Source organism: Motacilla alba, chromosome 2, assembly GCF_015832195.1.
Source record: "Motacilla alba alba isolate MOTALB_02 chromosome 2, Motacilla_alba_V1.0_pri, whole genome shotgun sequence".
NCBI classification, from domain to species: Eukaryota; Metazoa; Chordata; class Aves; order Passeriformes; family Motacillidae; genus Motacilla; species Motacilla alba.
In genome coordinates, this window is record NC_052017.1 from 91,707,362 (window position 1) to 91,725,785 (window position 18,424).

The 18,424-nt window shown below is 39.4% G+C and overlaps 1 long non-coding RNA gene across 2 annotated transcripts; it reads left to right on the forward strand.

Annotated features, from left to right (window-relative positions):
• Positions 1-356: 356 nt before the first annotated feature.
• LOC119697899 lies at positions 357-17,407 on the forward strand. 2 transcript variants are annotated; one of them, XR_005255987.1, is made up of 4 exons: positions 357-1,576; positions 6,771-6,981; positions 10,939-11,203; positions 13,603-17,407. It is a non-coding gene; the product is annotated as an uncharacterized LOC119697899 (long non-coding RNA). The 2 variants fall into 2 exon arrangements; XR_005255988.1 differs by lacking the exon at positions 6,771-6,981.
• The last annotated feature ends 1,017 nt before the right edge of the window (positions 17,408-18,424 follow it).

An 18,424-nucleotide genomic window follows, 5' to 3' on the forward strand; every position in this document is an offset into this window, starting at 1 on the left:
TTAGTTAAGGGTATTTTACAAGTATTTTTCTATTACTTTGTAACACAGGTGTCCTGTAGAATTCCTGAGTTGCTGGATTCCTGGCAAAGGATGTCACTGATCACTCTGGTTCAAGGGAGATCCAGGAGGCATATTGCCAAATTTTGGGTTCCTCAGCTGAGTCTGAAGTTTCCCAAAGCTGTGACTCTGAAGGCTCTTGGAAGAAGGAGGCTCTGAAAGCTGCAAGGTTCACCATCACAGAAGGTCCTGCAAATCCTGGATTTGGCTTCCAAGGGTTGTAGCTGGAGCACATTCATGTAGTTATCACAGTATCATTAAATTCTCACAGTTTGGGTCTCTCAAACTCCTGTTTTGAGTCTCTCAAACTCCTGTACTATATGCTTTAACCCTTCAGTTTTTAATTTGATGCCTTATTTTTTTTCCAAATATTCATGTCCTTATACACTGACAGAGCTTGCACAAGACTAAATCAAAAGAAAACATCTGGACATGTCAAAATGTGGATGAATGGAAGTCTCAGCTGGATTGTTCCATGCAGTTTTGGATACCATACTTCAGAAAATATGTGGTCCAAATGGATGTACTCTGCAGAGATTAAAAAGAATAACTGGAAACTGTGATCAGCAAGGAAAACAAAAGCAGAATTAGGTTTATTTAGTCTGAAGAAGAGAACTCCAAAGGAAAGCAGGAGAAATGTTCCTTAGGTATGCAAGTGCTTGCCGGGAAGTAATAGCTTGTTGTCAGAGGATTCACAATGCATACGACAAAAGATAATGGACCTAAACTGTGGTAAAGAGATTCATGGCCAAATCAAGGGCTAAAGTATGAAAGAGTACCCAAGCACTATATTGTATTGCCTGAGAAAGCTGTAAATATCCATCATTAAGGGAGATAGTTGCTGTTGTTTTAGGCAAGTATTTCACAGTTATGTCTGGATGTGGGTTAAAAGGAGGAACTAAGCTGATTTTTGAGAACACTTCCAGCTATGTTTTCTATAATAAATTTTGGAAGTAAGGAAGGAGAAAAGTTCGGACGTGAAAACTGAAGAAACATCTAAAGATTATGATCTTTCACATTATTCTTTTATTGGCAAATACTACATATAAATAGTAAAGGAATTACTTGTATCTTCCCTGATACATGAAGATTTCAAAAAGTAGCTGTCTGCTCTTCTGTTTTGACAAATGTGGTTAATAGATACCCTGTTATTATAAAAATGTAGTACTTTTTATCATGATTGTTTTAAAAATCTATTGCAACTGAAAGCCTTTAATATTCCTCCTAACCTCCCTTTAGAGTTTGTTTGTTGCTGGCTTTTCTGGTGTGAGGAAAGCAAATGTCACATTGGGTGGCTGCCTCTTCTCTTGGGCATGGTCACTGCAGATTGGTGCTAACCATTATTTGCTTGTTTTTCAAGTGTTCTGGGGCAAAACAATGGGACAGGACACATCTGACTGTCTGACACTCCTGTGGCATGGACCGCGCTGGAACAACTAGGGCTTCTTATTTTGTGGGGTGAATTGATGCCTAAAGAGGCTGACCTGGAACAGAGGCTAGGCAGAGTTAAAGGAATAAAGTAAGTATTTATTAAAAAGCCTTCAAAAGATCCACCCTTGGTCAGTACAAGAGCCCGGCCATGGCTCTGCCCAAGGTGGACAACCGGTCACGAGTTTTCACACTTTTATAAGTTTTGGTCCATTTACATGGTGGGGTTAATTGTCCAATTACTGCTTCAGGTTATGAAGTGCCATCCTCCCAGATTGCTCTCATCAATTTGCTGTTATTTATACCTTTTGGGCCTGAAGCTGCAATGGTGTCCTTGGTTCTCAAGCTGGAAAAGGATTATTTTGTCTAACTAAATGGTGCAGAGAACTTGCTAACACTTTATACGAAGTTCAGAGTCACACACTAAGGCAGTACAGAATCTAAAACATATGAAAGCTAAAGATTAAGACATAATTTCCCCCCTTTAGAGGCTTGACAAGGCCTTTACCTGGTTGAGTCTCTATTCTAAATGTCTACTAATAATAGGTATTTAAGAACAAATAAATATCTAACAATAGTACCTAACAATAATAATAAACATCTAACAACAGTAAATATCTAACAACAGATAAGTATCTAACAGTAAACAAATGTCTTTGGCTCAGGCCAAAGTTCCTTGGTACTTTTTCACCTCTCCTGTTGCATATGTCCTAGAAAAATTGTGTCAGGGTCCTAAGTGCATTAATGACCCTTAGCTGCTCTCATCAAACTCCCATAGGGTCTCCATCCACATGTTCTGCTCAGGGGCTCCACTGCAGCTCACTCTCTGCTGAGCTCTGCTCTAGCTCCAACTGTGTTTCAGTCATGCCTGGCCATGGCCCCGGCTCCTAGCATGACATGGGACCTGCCCTGTCACTATGGACTTGCCTGCTGAGCATGAGAATGTGTTTGGCTGCTGTCAGATCTGGCCTGGCCCTGACTTGATGATTTGCATATAAATGTCACTACAAAATGCTTGGGACTACAGGAAACCTCACTCCTCAAAAGTACACAGCTGTGTCTTGTCTTAAATGGATTGAGGTGTTTCCACAATATGGTTTTTTTGTCCCCTCTGTGAGGAAAATTAACCTCAAAATTAGATCAAGCAAAACACTGTTAGTTTGGTCAGCCTGTGCACATGGATTTGCTCTAATCCTTCATTCTTGCACATCAAAAAAATCTTGGCTAAAATCAGATGTCTACCTGCACGTACTGGTGTTTACACATGTGGGATGGCACACTGCTGCTAAGGCAAGGCTTGCTGTTGCTAACCCCTTCCCCAGGGAATGGAACTATCCTGACAGGAGACAGTGGGACTTACAGTCCTTGAATTTCAGTTACAGGGGGAGGAAGGGAAAGAGGGAAGGAGAGACGGGTGTTGTAGCTGTCTGCTTCCTTGTGCACAGTACATATTTCTGCATGGATTTCCAGCAGCAGTCATTGATGATCGCATCAGCAGTAATGTCCCCTGATGCTTGCAATCCTTCTTAAGGAGTCCAGGGATGATAGCATTGCATGGAAATGGGGCTGAAAGCAGGAAGGAATACCAATGACAGGTGAGCAGAGAGCAGAAGAGCTGCTCTGGGTGTGAAGAAGTTCTATCCAGCCTAACATTTTTTTTCTGGTGAGCCAGCAGCAGATCCTGCAGAAGAACTAAGGAACTGGCCATTTCTGGAGTGACTCCTCCCTTGTTACATCCTTCCTTCCTATTTCCAGCAGTACCTGGGCTAGAGACTTACTGGTCAAGAATCCAAGTTGTTCTGTCTGAAGACTCCCGATGGACATGACCATCATTCCTATGCTGTAGGGCAAACTAATTTCATTGCCTTCCAGTACCTGAAGGGAGCCTATAAGAAAGATGGAGAGAGACCTTTTACATGAGCATGTAGGCATAGGACAAAGGGGAATAGTTTCAAACGGAAAGAGAGTAGGTTTAGAGTAGATCTTAGGAAGAAATTTGTTACTCTGAAGGTGGTGATGCACTGGAACAGGTTACCCAGGGAAATTGTGGATGCCCCATCCTTGGAAGTGTTCAAGGTCAGGTTAGATGGAGCTCTGAGCAACCTGGTCTAGTGGAAGGTGTCCCTGCCCACGGCAGAGGCCTTGAAACTAGATGACATTTAACATCCCTTCTAACTCAAGCCATTTTATGGTTCTATGATTTTGTGTTCATTGTCTTTCAGAGAAGTTTATTATGCTTGCCTAGCACAGGGTAACAGCAATATGCATCATTTCAATATGCATTGTGCAAATATATCCTATTTTATTCTTCCATGCAAGGTCTTCCCTTCTAGAGATCTACCTGGAACAAGTAATCTTCCATAGCAGATGGAGGGTAACTTGACTGCACTTCTGAATTGCCAGCTGTGACTTGTTCAGCTACACATGCAGTGGGTACAAGCCCAGCTTTCTTGTTTCACTTTGCAATGAACTTCCCAATCTAGGAGCTCTGATTCCTGTAGTTTTCCCACTGAAATACCACAGAAGATTATCTGACTAACCATGCTTCTGTAGACAAAACCAGATCCAGAACAACTGCTCTTTTGAGTAGGCTGGAGCTAGGTCACATCTGTAAAGTTACTAGATGCATGGATAAATGGGGTGACTTGATTATTTATATTTATATGTGGATTATATGAATTTATAAATTCTTTATCATTTTATTTATTATATTTATTTAATGTACTCTTTCTGAAGTTGTTCCACAACAGCCAGTGTTATCTTGATTTGTACTCTCCACCTCTTCCAATAAAACCCTACCAGATGACAGTGGAGAAAGGAGGAATTTTCTGAGGTTATTTTCTGCTATCTGGAGATAGGCAAGTCCCATTATGCTGCTTCTGTTAGATCTGCAATTTCCAGTCATGGGAATTGCTTGTGTGACTGTCAAGCCCTTTGTGTATTCAGATAAGAAGGATGCTGGTTCTCTGGAACAAATATTTTTTTTAGGATGACATAACAAGTGTTACCATCACTCTCAGTGTGTGACTGAACAACTTTTAAGTGTCATCCTTCCTGGCACCCACAGAGATGGAGGATGAGGTTTATTATTTAACAGCTGTTGGTCACCTTCTTTGCTCACCAGTTTGGGGTCAATGATGTTCTAATACTCTTGTTTACCTGGCAGCTGACATTCTAGAGGCAAATCAAAGTTTGGTCAGTCCCCTGGGCTGGCTTCCAGTGGCTTAATAAAATGTTTCTTCATTGGCCTATATTCTGTTCTCTTCAATAATGCCCCATGGACTTTGCTTCTCTGTGATCTCTTATTTTTCTCCTTGTAATTTCCCAGCTAATTCTTTAACTGGTTCATAACTTGATTGCAATCCTTTCGGCAAAAAAATTGATTAATGAAGATGTGTCTCTCAGATATGTGTTTCAAACAATTAAAATTTGCCTCAGATCTTCATTTCAAACTCCTAAAAGAGAGTATTTTTAAAATGATGGCATTACAAGAAAAACACCTAAGAAAATTAGTTTTCATTTTGGTAAAAGTGAAGAATGCTTTTAACTTAATTATTTTTCTTTGTATAGCAGTCTACATCAGCCTTGGAAAATGGTTGAACTAAGGATATTTTCTGTCAATTAGAAGATGGGTTTGAGTTGAATTAAATCACTGCTTAGAATTCCACCTTAAATTCTACAAAGATGGCACTTGCTTAAGGTTCTGAAGATGGGAATATGATCTGCTAAAAATCAGACAAGTGAGCAGAAACAAACTATGACTTCTGCCCCAGGGGTAATGGAGATGGAGATGAATCCTGACAAGCACACACATGACAAGACCTAGGCAGAGCAAGAACGCGTGACTCACAAATTGTAGTGGCACGTTCTCTCCAAGGGCCTCAGTGTGCAGTAATGCCTGAAAGATCCCAACCAGGATCACATGATGCATACAGTGGTTGGCTGACTGTTGAGCCATATAATAAAACTCCAACAAATTAAGTATAAAACAGCCTCTGGTGAGCTATAGCCCTAATTAGAAATAGAATTAACAGGTATTAGATTAGCAGAAAGCCTGCCAGTGAAGTATGGAGGGGATACCATTACAGAGACAGACTTTTAGTGTGTGTTTATGTTCCTCAGAAGTTGATCCCCTTTTTAATTATTTCTGCCATTATGAGAAAGCTAGCAGGATTCTTTCACTGAAAAGACGAGGACAGAGCTGTAAAGAAGGTCATCAGTCTTTATGGGTGAAAGATGGAGAACAGGGGAATTTTCTACCAGTCACTTTTTCTTCTCCTGGAAGTGTTCTGCTGAAGCTGTTTGCATCCCCTCGCGTTGTGCCATCTCCCACCTCCCAAATGGTGAGCAAATTTAGTGCCACCACTGACCACACTGTTGCCACCATTCCCCTTGTACATGGGCATGGAGAGTTTCCTGATGTTGGAGTTTACTGTGAAATGAGCTCATGTTCAGTCACAGCCCAGATCTTTGGAGCTGAATATTTCAGTTTCCCAAGGTGTTTTCATCTGCTTTTACTTCCTTTACAGCTGCTTCTCTTTGTCCACTCTGGTCCTTCTTTTCTCTGCTATCTATTGTTATTCCTTTTCTTTCTGCTCCTTCTAGACCATTTTTTCCCCTCTTCCTTTTTCAACTTACATCCTCTTTAGTTTATCACACTTTATCCATTCTGCACAAAAATGCAGGTCTGCAGTGCTTGTCCCTCATCTTGCCAGATCAGAGCACTGTCCCTTCATGCCATCTGAATAAGGGTAATCCTGGACACAGACATTGCATGCAAATCTTCATGCAAGCGTGGATATAGCAAATATTCAGAGCAGAACAAACAGCAGTGGCAGTGGGGGCAATCAGAGGTTGTCTCATTTTTTAGTTCATCAGTGACCTCCTTCTAGCCCATAAGCCTGAGATTCTGAGTCTGTGAAAGAGACCCAGGGACTGTATCCCTTACATCCACCAGAATGGATTCTGTGGCAAGCCATCTCTCCTGCAGTCTGTGGGACCTGTAAGCATAGTGTTGATCTGTGTCCCTGCCAGCTCTGTTTGGTAAAATAAAAACCGCCAGTTTCCACACTTAAACATTGGAGGGGTCTCATTTTCCACAGTCTCACTGTAATGCTGCTGTGCCCAAATAGCACAGATCACCTGTCAGGTGTAGTGGCCTTGATGCATTTACAATGTAGAGCTTTTTTTGTGCAGATGTAATGGTTATTTAGTCATGATTATGATGAAATTAGTCATGTCTTTGACTTTCAAATTCTGCTGTTCTTGCTTGTATCCCTCTCCAGAACTGCAAACTTTTAGAGAAAGAGGGACCATACTTGATTGAAAAGGTTCTGTGAAAATGCCTTCTTCCAGAGCAGTCATGTCAGGGGAACAGATTGGCCGGACCATGTTGTTCAGAAAAGTGGCACTTTTTACAGTGTCCTTGGAGAAAATCAGGTATGGGTTTCAGTTAACTGAATACCCAGGAAGAATTGTTGTCCCCCAGGTTCTCAGGTAAGTGAAATTCACAGAAAGGGATTTAAAACCTGTTATTTTTGGGATGCAACTATGCATCTCACTCTGGGTAGTCCAATTTTGCCAACATGAAGTGCTCCCATTCAGGGTCTGAAAGCACTATTTACTTTCTCCTAGGTGTGCTCTGTGCAAATGGCTTTTGTCTATTTCCTTCCTATTAGATATGACTATAATCCATGAGGGATGGAGAGGGTTTCAGCTGAAAAGATGGATAGATTTTAGCAATTCTGCTGTTCTTTTAAAGCCATGACCCTAAAAGGCACACATGGTATGAGTTGGCCGACAGTATTCTGGCAGACTCTGTAGACAGCTATTGAAGTCAATTTTTGGCAAGAATTTAGCTGGCTGGGTTGTGACCACACTTTTTATATAGCTACTGTGGTTTATTTTGACATGGAGGGAGTGACGTGGCACACACACAGAAGGCTTGGATTGTTACCATGTTAATGCTAAGAATATAGACATCAAAGGGTGGCAAATGTGCTACTGCAGTTCAATGAGTTTCTATTGTCATTGCAAATCAGCTTGATATTGATCAGCTTTGAGTATATCTGGATGTCGATCAGCCATCCTGAAGTATGAAGTGGATGCTGCATACCTCTAAAATACCTGTCTTCTTCCCTAGTGCAATCTCATTTTCTTTCTCAAATCTGTGCAATGATGCCAGCATTTACGTGGTTGTTGTCCTATTCGTTGACTATGTCTCAACCAGGAAAGGCATTAGAGAATTCTTGCTCTGCATATGCTCTATATATGAGGGCTTGATGTGCTCTTCCGTGAGGGCTTGAAGAAATAATCCTTAGTTAGAAATTAAAGCTACATTTGTGTTTTATAGAATTAAAATGGTAGATTGGGTCATAAATGTGAAACCTATTTGGCTGTCATTAGATATGATAATTTCTGTTTATATATTTTCTTCCATGCACAGAGACACAGAAACACATATACACAGTGTTTGTCACAATTCAGTACAGCTGGTAATTTTCAGTTCACCAGAAACTCAGAATAGCAGAGAAATTGTTCAGTCAGGCTTGATGTGGAGAACAAGTGTTTGCACACACTCCTTGCTCTCTTTCTGGGAGGAAACTATCAAGAGAGGTTTGAAAAAGAAATGTCAAAGAGAAGAGAGTCAACACATTTGCCTGTTCTTTTTAATATACTTATTGCTGATACACAGGTGCAGGTGTAGCTGAGAAGTGAAGCAGGAGTTTGGATGCAATATTGCTTTAACTGGAAAAGTGGACAGGAGTAAAGAAAGCAGCACTTAGTTACAGAGAATCTTCTGCTGAGTGTCATATCAACAGAAAATACTTGAGAGGGCATTCTTGAGAAATAACTTTTTTTCATCTTTTTCATCTTTCCTTCCCTAGTAGACTGGAAATCTTAAGAGCCATCACAGCCCTCTGAGGAGGCAGGATTGACACATGACCAGAAAAGAGCTTGTTAGCTCAGGACATTAAAAAAAACCAAACTGTAGATAAACACAAACTGAGGGTAAAGTATCTTTCTTCTACCTTTCCACCCACCAGACAATATTCTAGAGAACAAAGTCTTTTGATTTCATGACTTCAGTTGTACACCAAGCACCAGACGAAAGTCTCTTTTGTGGCTGTGTATTCAGTGTGAGAAGAGCCAACTTCTCTCAAGAGTCACAGTAGATTCAGCTGTACCAAGAAAAGTTGGAGTTATGTAGACGCTCAAATCCAAATGCTCCCTCTTTCTTTCTCTCAAGGCCAAAATATTTCCTCAGATATACATATTCATCTCCATTGAAGATAATGAGAGCAAGTCTCAAGGCAACTGCACAGAAACCAACTGTTATTTTCTGCAGAGAAATATGATTTTCTACAGAGTAAAGTATGTCTCTTTTTAAAAATGTAAATTCCATATATACACTCTTGACCTATCAGTATTTCTGAAGGATCCCTCTCTCTGCTGTCAGCTGAGCAAGGAGACTGACCACTTTATTAATTGGTCTTTCATGACATTGGGGAAAAACCCATCCATTTTTGCTATAACATTAACATTAAGATTTAAAACTGAAATGTGTCTTGTCTTCATGAAACAAATCTGAGATTTCATTTTCAGTTACATATATTTTATCTACATCCAAGAGCACCAGGCTGTTTACTGAAATCCATCCTTCTCTGACATTGGCAATATCACAGAAAAAAAGATCTAAATGTAACATGAAAGATGAAAGTATTTAACACATTATAAATATAGATAAGTATATTTTTAATACAGATACATTGAAGAGGCATGGCAACCAGATAAGTTCCTTTGAAAATGCCAAACCAATTGTTTGTCTGATGCATGAAGCTGTAGGCAAGTATCCTAGTGATTTGCTTGCAATGTATGAGCTTTTGTTCATATTACACAGTGAAGACAAACAAAATCTGCAAACTTCTCAAGTTTGTTTACAATATGATCCAATTAACTCACATATGATATTGAATAACCGTTTCTGCTGTATTTAGTTGCTAACCATTCTTGACACCAAATATTTTTCCTAGCGGTTTTAGTATTCGTGGTCAGGGATGGGAGAGGAAGGCGTGAAATCTTGATGGGATTAGATAGGGGAGGTCCAGCTACACCCATGTGATTCCCTCAAGCTCACCCTATATTCTTTGATGGGTTTGTTGCTCTGCATCTTTCTGGTGCCTCCAGTTACCATGGTGCATAACCTTATACTTACTGTTCTTACTCTTTACTGTAATAGACAGTGGAAAGTCAAATCCACAATATTATCTCTCCTACCCTCTCACAGATAGGCAGGCTGTCTACAGAGAGTTTTAAGCTGGAATTTCCTTAATGCCTTGGAAAATTAAAGTACCATAAAACTGCACAGTATTTTAACTACAAGAATGACTTCATGGTTACTTTACTTTCACTGCAACTTGTGTGCATTCTCAGATCTTCCAAAACCTTTCTAGGGATTCCACCAGAAGGTAGTTGGCATTGCAGCTCTGTGGTATACACACCGGCCAACTCAAGCAGAGGACAATTTTGGCTGATTGAGCTATGAAGCAGTGATTTCTATTCCATTAAGTACTCTCATTCCAGCTGAATGTGGTTGCTTCAAACTAAGTCTGTACTGAAGGTTGCAAGGTTGGTTCAATTATCCATTTGCACAAAACTTACCTGCTCTACTGTTTGAGAATCAATCACAAACATTCATCTGCAACATATAAATGAATATCATTTGTGACATGTTGAACTGTTTATTTGCTGCAGGTTACTGTCTGATGGGTAGGTCCTGTAAACACTTGGGAACCCTCATGATGCATTCCCTCTGACTGTTGAAGAATCATTTCTAATATGTTCTTTTATGTGACTGTTTAAAAAATATTTTAGACCTTATTAAAGATTTTAATGCAGGAAAATACAAAATAATTAATTTAAAAGACTGGGGAAATAAGAAATTTTTCATTTTGTGAACAAGTGCCTTTGTCCACTTAAGAAATTAAGTGTGAAATGTGTGAGTGCCACTTAGCAGCCATCAGAAGAATAGATGGATACAAGTGGTCCTGTAAAGGACCCTCTGGAATACAGAAAATATATTTTGTTTCTCCCAACACCTGCACAGGCTGCATCACTGCTGCTATTTTTATCCAAATCCTGCCAATGGGTAATCAAAATCATCAGGGAGAACTCACAACAGTGAAACATTGGCTGTCTTGAGTAGTTACAGTGTATTCATCTGGACAAAAATATGAGTATGGTGTAAGTCCATTTTGCAGACACAAACTAGAAGACAATAATAGAAGCCAGGACTGACGAGTTATTATAGCAGTTATAACAATATGGATGTCTGGGCTGTGTCTGCTCAGATGATCCATACAGAAACAGAGCAGCCTCATATTATAGTGAAAATAGAAGGTGGTACTGCCTTGAAGAAACTGCCACTAAAATCATGTCTATTCCTGTTATTAGGAAAGGGTTCAGAAGAGAGTAACAAGTCTGAAAAACCTACGTAAGTGTGATGGATGCAATATGCTATTAAGAAAGAGCTTAAAAGAAGAGTCATGCCAGAAAAGAGCTGTTGAACACCAAAGAAAATGGCAGAAATGAGACTTCTCTTTCTGGAAAGTAAATGTAGAAAATCAAGCTAGAAATTATGTGCCTACCTCTTGGCGTGTTTAGTTGACCTGGAAACTACTTACCTGGACATGAACCTTGCTTCTGTCGCATGAAATCGGTAAGCCAATACTGGATACATTACAAAAGTTGTATCCACCTCAGTCAGGTGTTCTGAGTTTGCAAGTGTTTTCAGGTATTGGACCAAAGAGGTCAGCAATCAAGTAATCCCAAAGACCCTGCTAAAAAGAAGAAAGTGCTTCCCAAAACTTCCTTGGAAAGCACTCAAGTGGAAATATTAGTCACGGACTGGAGCAAACAGATTTATAGCATGCTATATATAAAAGCAGAATAATTTTATGCACTGAACAGTAAGGAAGTTTTCAGTGCTGAAATTTTGAGCATTTTACCACAGTAAAAAATAATAACTGGCAGCTTGCCTGTAACAGAGGAATCTCATCTAGGCTTTTGTGCGGAAGCAAAGGGTCTCATAGCACTTGCAGCTGAGTTGCAATGCATCTCCGGCATAAGCATCATTTGATAACCATTATGCTTTCTAATCACTTTCTAATTAAGCCGTGTTATTACAAATACGATGTGCAGCTGTACTTTATTTGTCATATTCTTCCTTGGACTTATTGGCTCCAACCTGTAGTCTAATTTTCATACTGTGGGGCTGCCTGAAAAAGTTCATTTTGTCAGTTGTGCCTGCTAAGTTGAAAGCTTCATTCTTGCTGCAGTCTGTTACCTATGCCCATCTCCTTTGGTATTTCCCTCCTTTCTTTCTTTCCCTTCCTTCCCTCCCTTGTTTTCCTTTCCTTTCCATTCCTCCTTCCCTTCCCATTTTTTTTCCTTCCTTCCTTCCTTCCTTCCTTCCTTCCTTCCTTCCTTCCTTCCTTCCTTCCTTCCTTCCTTCCTTCCTTCCTTCCTTCCTTCCTTCCTTCCTTCCTTCCTTCCTTCCTTCCTTCCTTCCTTCCTTCCTTCCTTCCTTCCTTCCTTCCTTCCTTCCTTCCTTCCTTCCTTCCTTCCTTCCTTCCTTCCTTCCTTCCTTCCTTCCTTCCTTCCTTCCTTCCTTCCTTCCTTCCTTCCTTCCTTCCTTCCTTCCTTCCTTCCTTCCTTCCTTCCTTCCTTCCTTCCTTCCTTCCTTCCTTCCTTCCTTCCTTCCTTCCTTCCTTCCTTCCTTCCTTCCTTCCTTCCTTCCTTCCTTCCTTCCTTCCTTCCTTCCTTCCTTCCTTCCTTCCTTCCTTCCTTCCTTCCTTCCTTCCTTCCTTCCTTCCTTCCTTCCTTCCTTCCTTCCTTCCTTCCTTCCTTCCTTCCTTCCTTCCTTCCTTCCTTCCTTCCTTCCGCCACTTCCTTCCGCCACTTCCTTCCGCCACTTCCTTCCTTCCTTCCTTCCTTCCGCCACTTCCTTCCGCCACTTCCTTCCTTCCTTCCTTCCTTCCTTCCTTCCTTCCTTCCTTCCTTCCTTCCTTCCTTCCTTCCTTCCTTCCTTCCTTCCTTCCTTCCTTCCTTCCTTCCTTCCTTCCTTCCTTCCTTCCTTCCTTCCTTCCTTCCTTCCTTCCTTCCGCCACTTCCTTCCTTCCTTCCTTCCTTCCTTCCTTCCTTCCTTCCTTCCTTCCGCCACTTCCTTCCTTCCGCCACTTCCTTCCTTCCTTCCTTCCTTCCGCCACTTCCTTCCTTCCTTCCCGATCTCTCCTGCTAAATTAAAACAGATGTGGCCCAGACACCCAATGTAATTATGGCATGGCTGTCTCTGTAGCTGATGGCACCCCAGGCTGACTCCTCCTTCCACTTCAAATGATCAGATCAGTTGGAAGCAACCTTTGCTACACAGCCTTAAATTCCCAGTTCTGGATTATCATGACTAAGGAATAAAAGGGTAAAAGGGGCTTCTGACAAAACGAAGTAATAGTAGCTTCTGGATAGAATATTGTATTCAATCATCTTACATCTGAATGACAATCACATTTTCAAATGTTTTGTTCCTCTTCTCACCTAAAAATATGATGTATTCACATCATTGGTTCTAATTGCATTTGTAAAACTCATTGACATATTTCATGTTTTACACAGCTTGCCTGTTTTATTTAGTGCAAAAAGAAATGCAGTAAAGTGAGCTGCAGCATTATTAAGATATAATGTTTCCCAGCAAAGGGTCCAGATACCATTAAAAAACCTACAAAATCCCAAATGGATACTATAAGTGAGATGGGGGAATCACTACTGTATTGTAGCTTAAGTTAATCCCATTCTATTGACTTCACTATCAATGTACAAGACTGCAGTACAGAATATCCTCCCAAGACTTTGGAGATTTAGCAAAGTTATTTATGTTCTGGTTTCTGAAGAGCAACTGTATGTATGCTTCTGCACCACCCATTACCCAAAAGGAAGGAAAAAAAGAGAAAGCATAGTTAGTTTTATTCACTACTACTCTTGGTTACTACTCTATTATTTTTGGGTTTACGTAACTAATGTTACACAATGTGTGCAACAATTATTGTAATATTTCCGTTGTAGGTTTCTAAAGAAATGAAGACATTTAAATGTCTGTTAACTACCAAGGAAATATTTCATCATCCCCTTACTTGGTGGTAAAGCAAATACAGAATTGAAAAGATGAATCTCCATATTCTCATGCTATACAAGCAACATTAATTAATTCAACATGACAAGCTTTGTGAAGTATCTGGGTAAGTCAATCTAGTATCATTTTGTTCATGAAGCCCAAAATATAGACTGACAAAGCACAAGTATGAAATGCATTTCAATCAGTTTAATCAAATAGAGTCAATGTAAAGAAAAGGGGCATTGTCAAGATGTGTCAGTGAACATTTGACCTGCCTCGCAGTTAATATTGTTTTTGTGCAAATTTCTCTTGGGGGAATACCCGCTCTGCTCTGCATTTCAGTTCTAAAAGCTGAAAATTTTATTTTTGATCTGGTGAGTGAAAAATCTTTAGTAGGAATTATATAGGAAAACATCACTTGCAAATCATTATTCACACACAATTTGAGCTTGTGAAATCAGACCCTTTAAAGAAACTAGACTATTCAGTGTGACTTTGACTTGATTGTAGGAAATTCTGCTTTCTCTGAGTGATCTTTTTTGTCTGTTTTGCAAGATCACAATGATGAGACTATAGAGTACCAAGTTCAAAATCTACTGGAGAGTTTAGCTTGTTCTCTTCTCTAAGACTTGCAGAGGAAGATGAGGGCACAAAGTGAACCTAGACCAGAGCCAAGTGGCCACAGAGCTTGGCAAGCTGTGCCTTTTAAAGGCAGTGGAAGGGGCTTGCCCCAGATAGCTTCAGTGAGACCTCAAGAGGGATTCCCTGGTAAGATCATTCATGATTTCTCCCAGGAGAGAGTACCCAAATCTGCCTTACTTCTCTGCATCCCAAATCTCTCTTTATCACTTTCCATGATCCCAGTGAAAAGCAAAGCAGAATGCAGGTCTGTATTTATTTCTGAAAATTTCTTCACAGATTTATTTTCACAGTGCTTGATCTAAGGCTACAGTTTCTGATCATGCTCAATATGCAGAATAATTTAATGGTCAAATCACGGCACAAAAGGATTCTGTTTTGTCTGTAAATCTACTCCTCTGCCAGGGAATAATGTAGTTGTTTTAAGGGCTTTTAAATCTGTCTGTTACTTTCTCTGAAGACTATAGATTAGGCAGGATTTAAATTCACTGACTGACACACATGTATGCTCAGCAGAAACCAGAAAAGTAGCTGTTAACTTTTTTTCTGAAGAGAAGAGAAAGCTACAGGTGTGACCAAGATTTGGAGGACAATTTCAAAAGCCCATATCCCACAGCAATATGTATTTGATAGCCTTGTTTAATTTCTGACCTTCAGCTTTCTCTGCCTAAAAAACACCATCACTTTCTAGCAGCTGTGGTGACCTCAGACACATGAATCAAGTTTGCCAGGCTATGGAGAGATCTGCAAGGTGGGTCTCTAATAAATGCCTGAGCAAACTTCTCTATCCACCCCTTAGAAGTGTTGAGTGTTACCCCACCCAGGAATGAATGCTGACTTATCAGTGCTAAGTTTCCTACCACTCCTTAGAGACAAGAGGAAATCCACAAATTCTATGAATTTCACCCCCTCTGATTGCCATTTGTACCCCCTCCCCTGATTCCTGGTCCCTTCCCCTCCCCAAACGTTGATGGAGCCATTCCTAGAGCACACCAGAGCCTATGAAAGCGTGACCAGAGCACAGTCAAGCTCTGGAATCCCAGTGGACCAAGTCATACTTCCAGTATGTGCACACTCTGGTCTGAGCAGGGACCATTGTAACGACTCATCCGCAGGATGGGTTCTTGAAGCAATGGGCCAAAGATCAGGACCACACATTTTTCTCAACCTGTTGATGGGTGAACCATGAGACATTCACAAATCCAGAGAGCTCTCCATATAATTCAGTGTTTCTCCTGGACCTCTTGGAACCTCAGTACCAGGTGGAAGTGTTGTGAGTTCTATTTTGATGCCTCCTTCTTCAAACTTTGATGGAATGAGTTCAGAGCTACGTGGAAAGAATGATTAGCTGCAGTCTAATGAATCACAGGAAAGGTTGATGCCTGGTTCCAGCTCTGGAGACGCACCTGTATTATTCAGTCTTATTTATTTGAAGTGGTTTACCCTGTAGTTTTATTGCCAATAAACTAGAATAACCAAAATGGTCTGAAGTGTCTTATTTTGATATTTGCAGCATTTTCACCCCAATATTTTATATAAACCTTTCTGTTTTTCATGAATATATGCTGCTTAGTCCTTGACTGAAACATTTAACAGTGTGAGAGTGGAGTATTTTGCTGCTACAGACTTAGACCTTCTGAAGAGCCTAATCAAAACCAGATTTTTTTCCTTTAATTGGAAAAGAAATGAGTGTTTTGCACTACACACTAGCTAGTTAGTGCTATCATAAGCAACCCCCTATTAATCACGTACCATTTTTTGCAGCTGTGTACAGTAACTGACCTGCCTAGATACACTATAACTGAAGCAATTAAGGATCTTTTGTATTTTTTATGTAATTACCACTTCTGAGCTAGGTTGCTAAATACTTGGGACATTTGGGGTTATAATTTCAAGGTCATTATATTTTTGTTCATCTCATTTCCTAGGAAACCTATTTGCAGACTTGCCTAAAGCATCCCAGACACTGTACATTAAAGTATGGCAAATTAATTCAATCCTACCTCCTTCCATTCAGTAGGTGCATGTCCATTTTTCCAGTGTCTAATACACAGTATATTTTTAAATTGTAAACTATTGCATGTTTTAATGATGCAAACAATGGAGAGACCAAATAAGCTAAAAGAGCTAACACATTTATCTCTACATTCTGCCATCTGTTTGAAACTGCTGATGTAATTCCAGTTTTAAATTACATTAGATCCTGCCTTCTGGACCCCTTTCCCTATTTACTTTTTTTTTTTTTTAATTTATTTTTTATTTAAGCCTTCTTTAGAGAAAGCAGTGCCTTCAGGTTGTTGACTACATAATAAGAAACTGTGTCTTTGACTGTTTTCAATCTAGACTTAAATTTAGGTTTCCTGGAAAAAGAGGTATAGTGAAATAATAGCTTTATTTCCAAAAGATGAAATTATTCTCTGTGTATAATTTGATGAGATCTGTTTTCAGCAATAATGCTAGCAACCAGCAGATTTGTTTATTCTGAAGAAGCAGCAAAGATTAAGGTTTGTGTTCTTGCATATTCTATTGTCTAATGATGGAATTTCCAGTTTTATCTCTGTGCTTATGCTTCAGAATTAGTTGAATTTCTTTTATGTAACCTCTTCCCCTTGTTTTATTGGCTTAGTTAACAAACATGTATTTATTTTTCTTAGCACTTCCTTTGCCTTTTCAGTCCACAGTGGCAACTCTCCATTCTCTCTTCTTCTGGCATCTTGTGGCTCAAATCACTTACTTGTCTGGATCTGATACCAGTGTTGATCTTTTAAGGATTTGCTTACAGGCATGTTGGTCAGGGTCTGTCTTCAGCATCATCTGTTAAACACATAGCCTGATTTTCGCACAGTTATTTTTATGTCTTGAAAATTCAGACTTTAAAATATTTGCATCACATAAATTAAAATAATGTATTCTGGTTTACAGTTAATTTTTTAAAAAATTTTTACTTTGTTTACATGTATTATATACCCACGGAATATAGAAGGACTAGAGAAGGACTTTGGAGAGAATTTGGAGTTCTATGCTAAAAAGTTTTCAGACTCCTCATTTGAATTGATTTTAAAAGGAGATATCACATAATTAAAAATCAAGAAAAAATGCATTTCAAGCAACATATTATTCATCATAGCAAAGAAATTTTTCATAAGCATATTTGCAAAAGTCATGATAACATTTTAAAAAATTGTACAGATTTTAAGATGATTGGAACAACTTACCCATTTAGAATTTCCAAACCATACTAGAAAAAAGTCTAAAGAAAATGTTGAAATAGATTTGTTTGATTATGATCATTTTCTAGAAAGTTCAGATTGTTAATAAGAACTACTTTCACCACAATATTTGCCTAGATTTAATTTAGAAAATTCTTTAAAATTAAATGAAACCCCACAATGCTAAGCCTTTTTTTTGTTTGTTTCTTGGGAAGGGAAACAAACACTAGCTTCATTTTGAATTCAAAAAGGTGATTTTATCTTTCACTATCAGACTTAAAATGTAGAAAAATTGTTATTAGTAATAAAATTTAGAAAAATTCAATTAAATGCTAGTCCTCTCACAGAATGGTGTCTAGGAGCTGTAAATGTCGCCTTACACAAATCTTAAATTTTCTCACTGAACCTGCTTCCAGAATGGTAGCAATTTTAGTGCATCAGTCACTGATCCATGCCAGTTTCTGGTGAGAACCTTGACCAAAGTTTCAAAATTCCTAAAGCACTGCTACCTATAAAAATTTATAAAGTCAGTCAGCTGACTTCAGCTATCATCATGCTCAATGAAAACAAGTCTGGTGGTTGAATTGTGACAAACTTAGTATAGGTTTTCTACATTTCCTCTCCAGACACTGAAGCCAATGGCTAAACTAAAGTGGTGGCCAGCTCTTGGGAATATGGATGACTCCCTAGATTCTTTGTCTAGGCAGACCATCACCAGTGGTCAAAATCTGAAGCAGGAAGGTGTAATAATCCTGCTCACTCCAGCATTGCTAACCTGGGCTGGATGGATATCGAAAAAGTCAGCAGGATCCTATCAATTTTTGAGGAATAAGTAAAGCAATTTGGGAATAAGTAAAGCAATTAAAGTGTTCAATTCTGGATTTTCAGAGATTTCTGGATTTTCATGGTATAAAACCACGTAAAC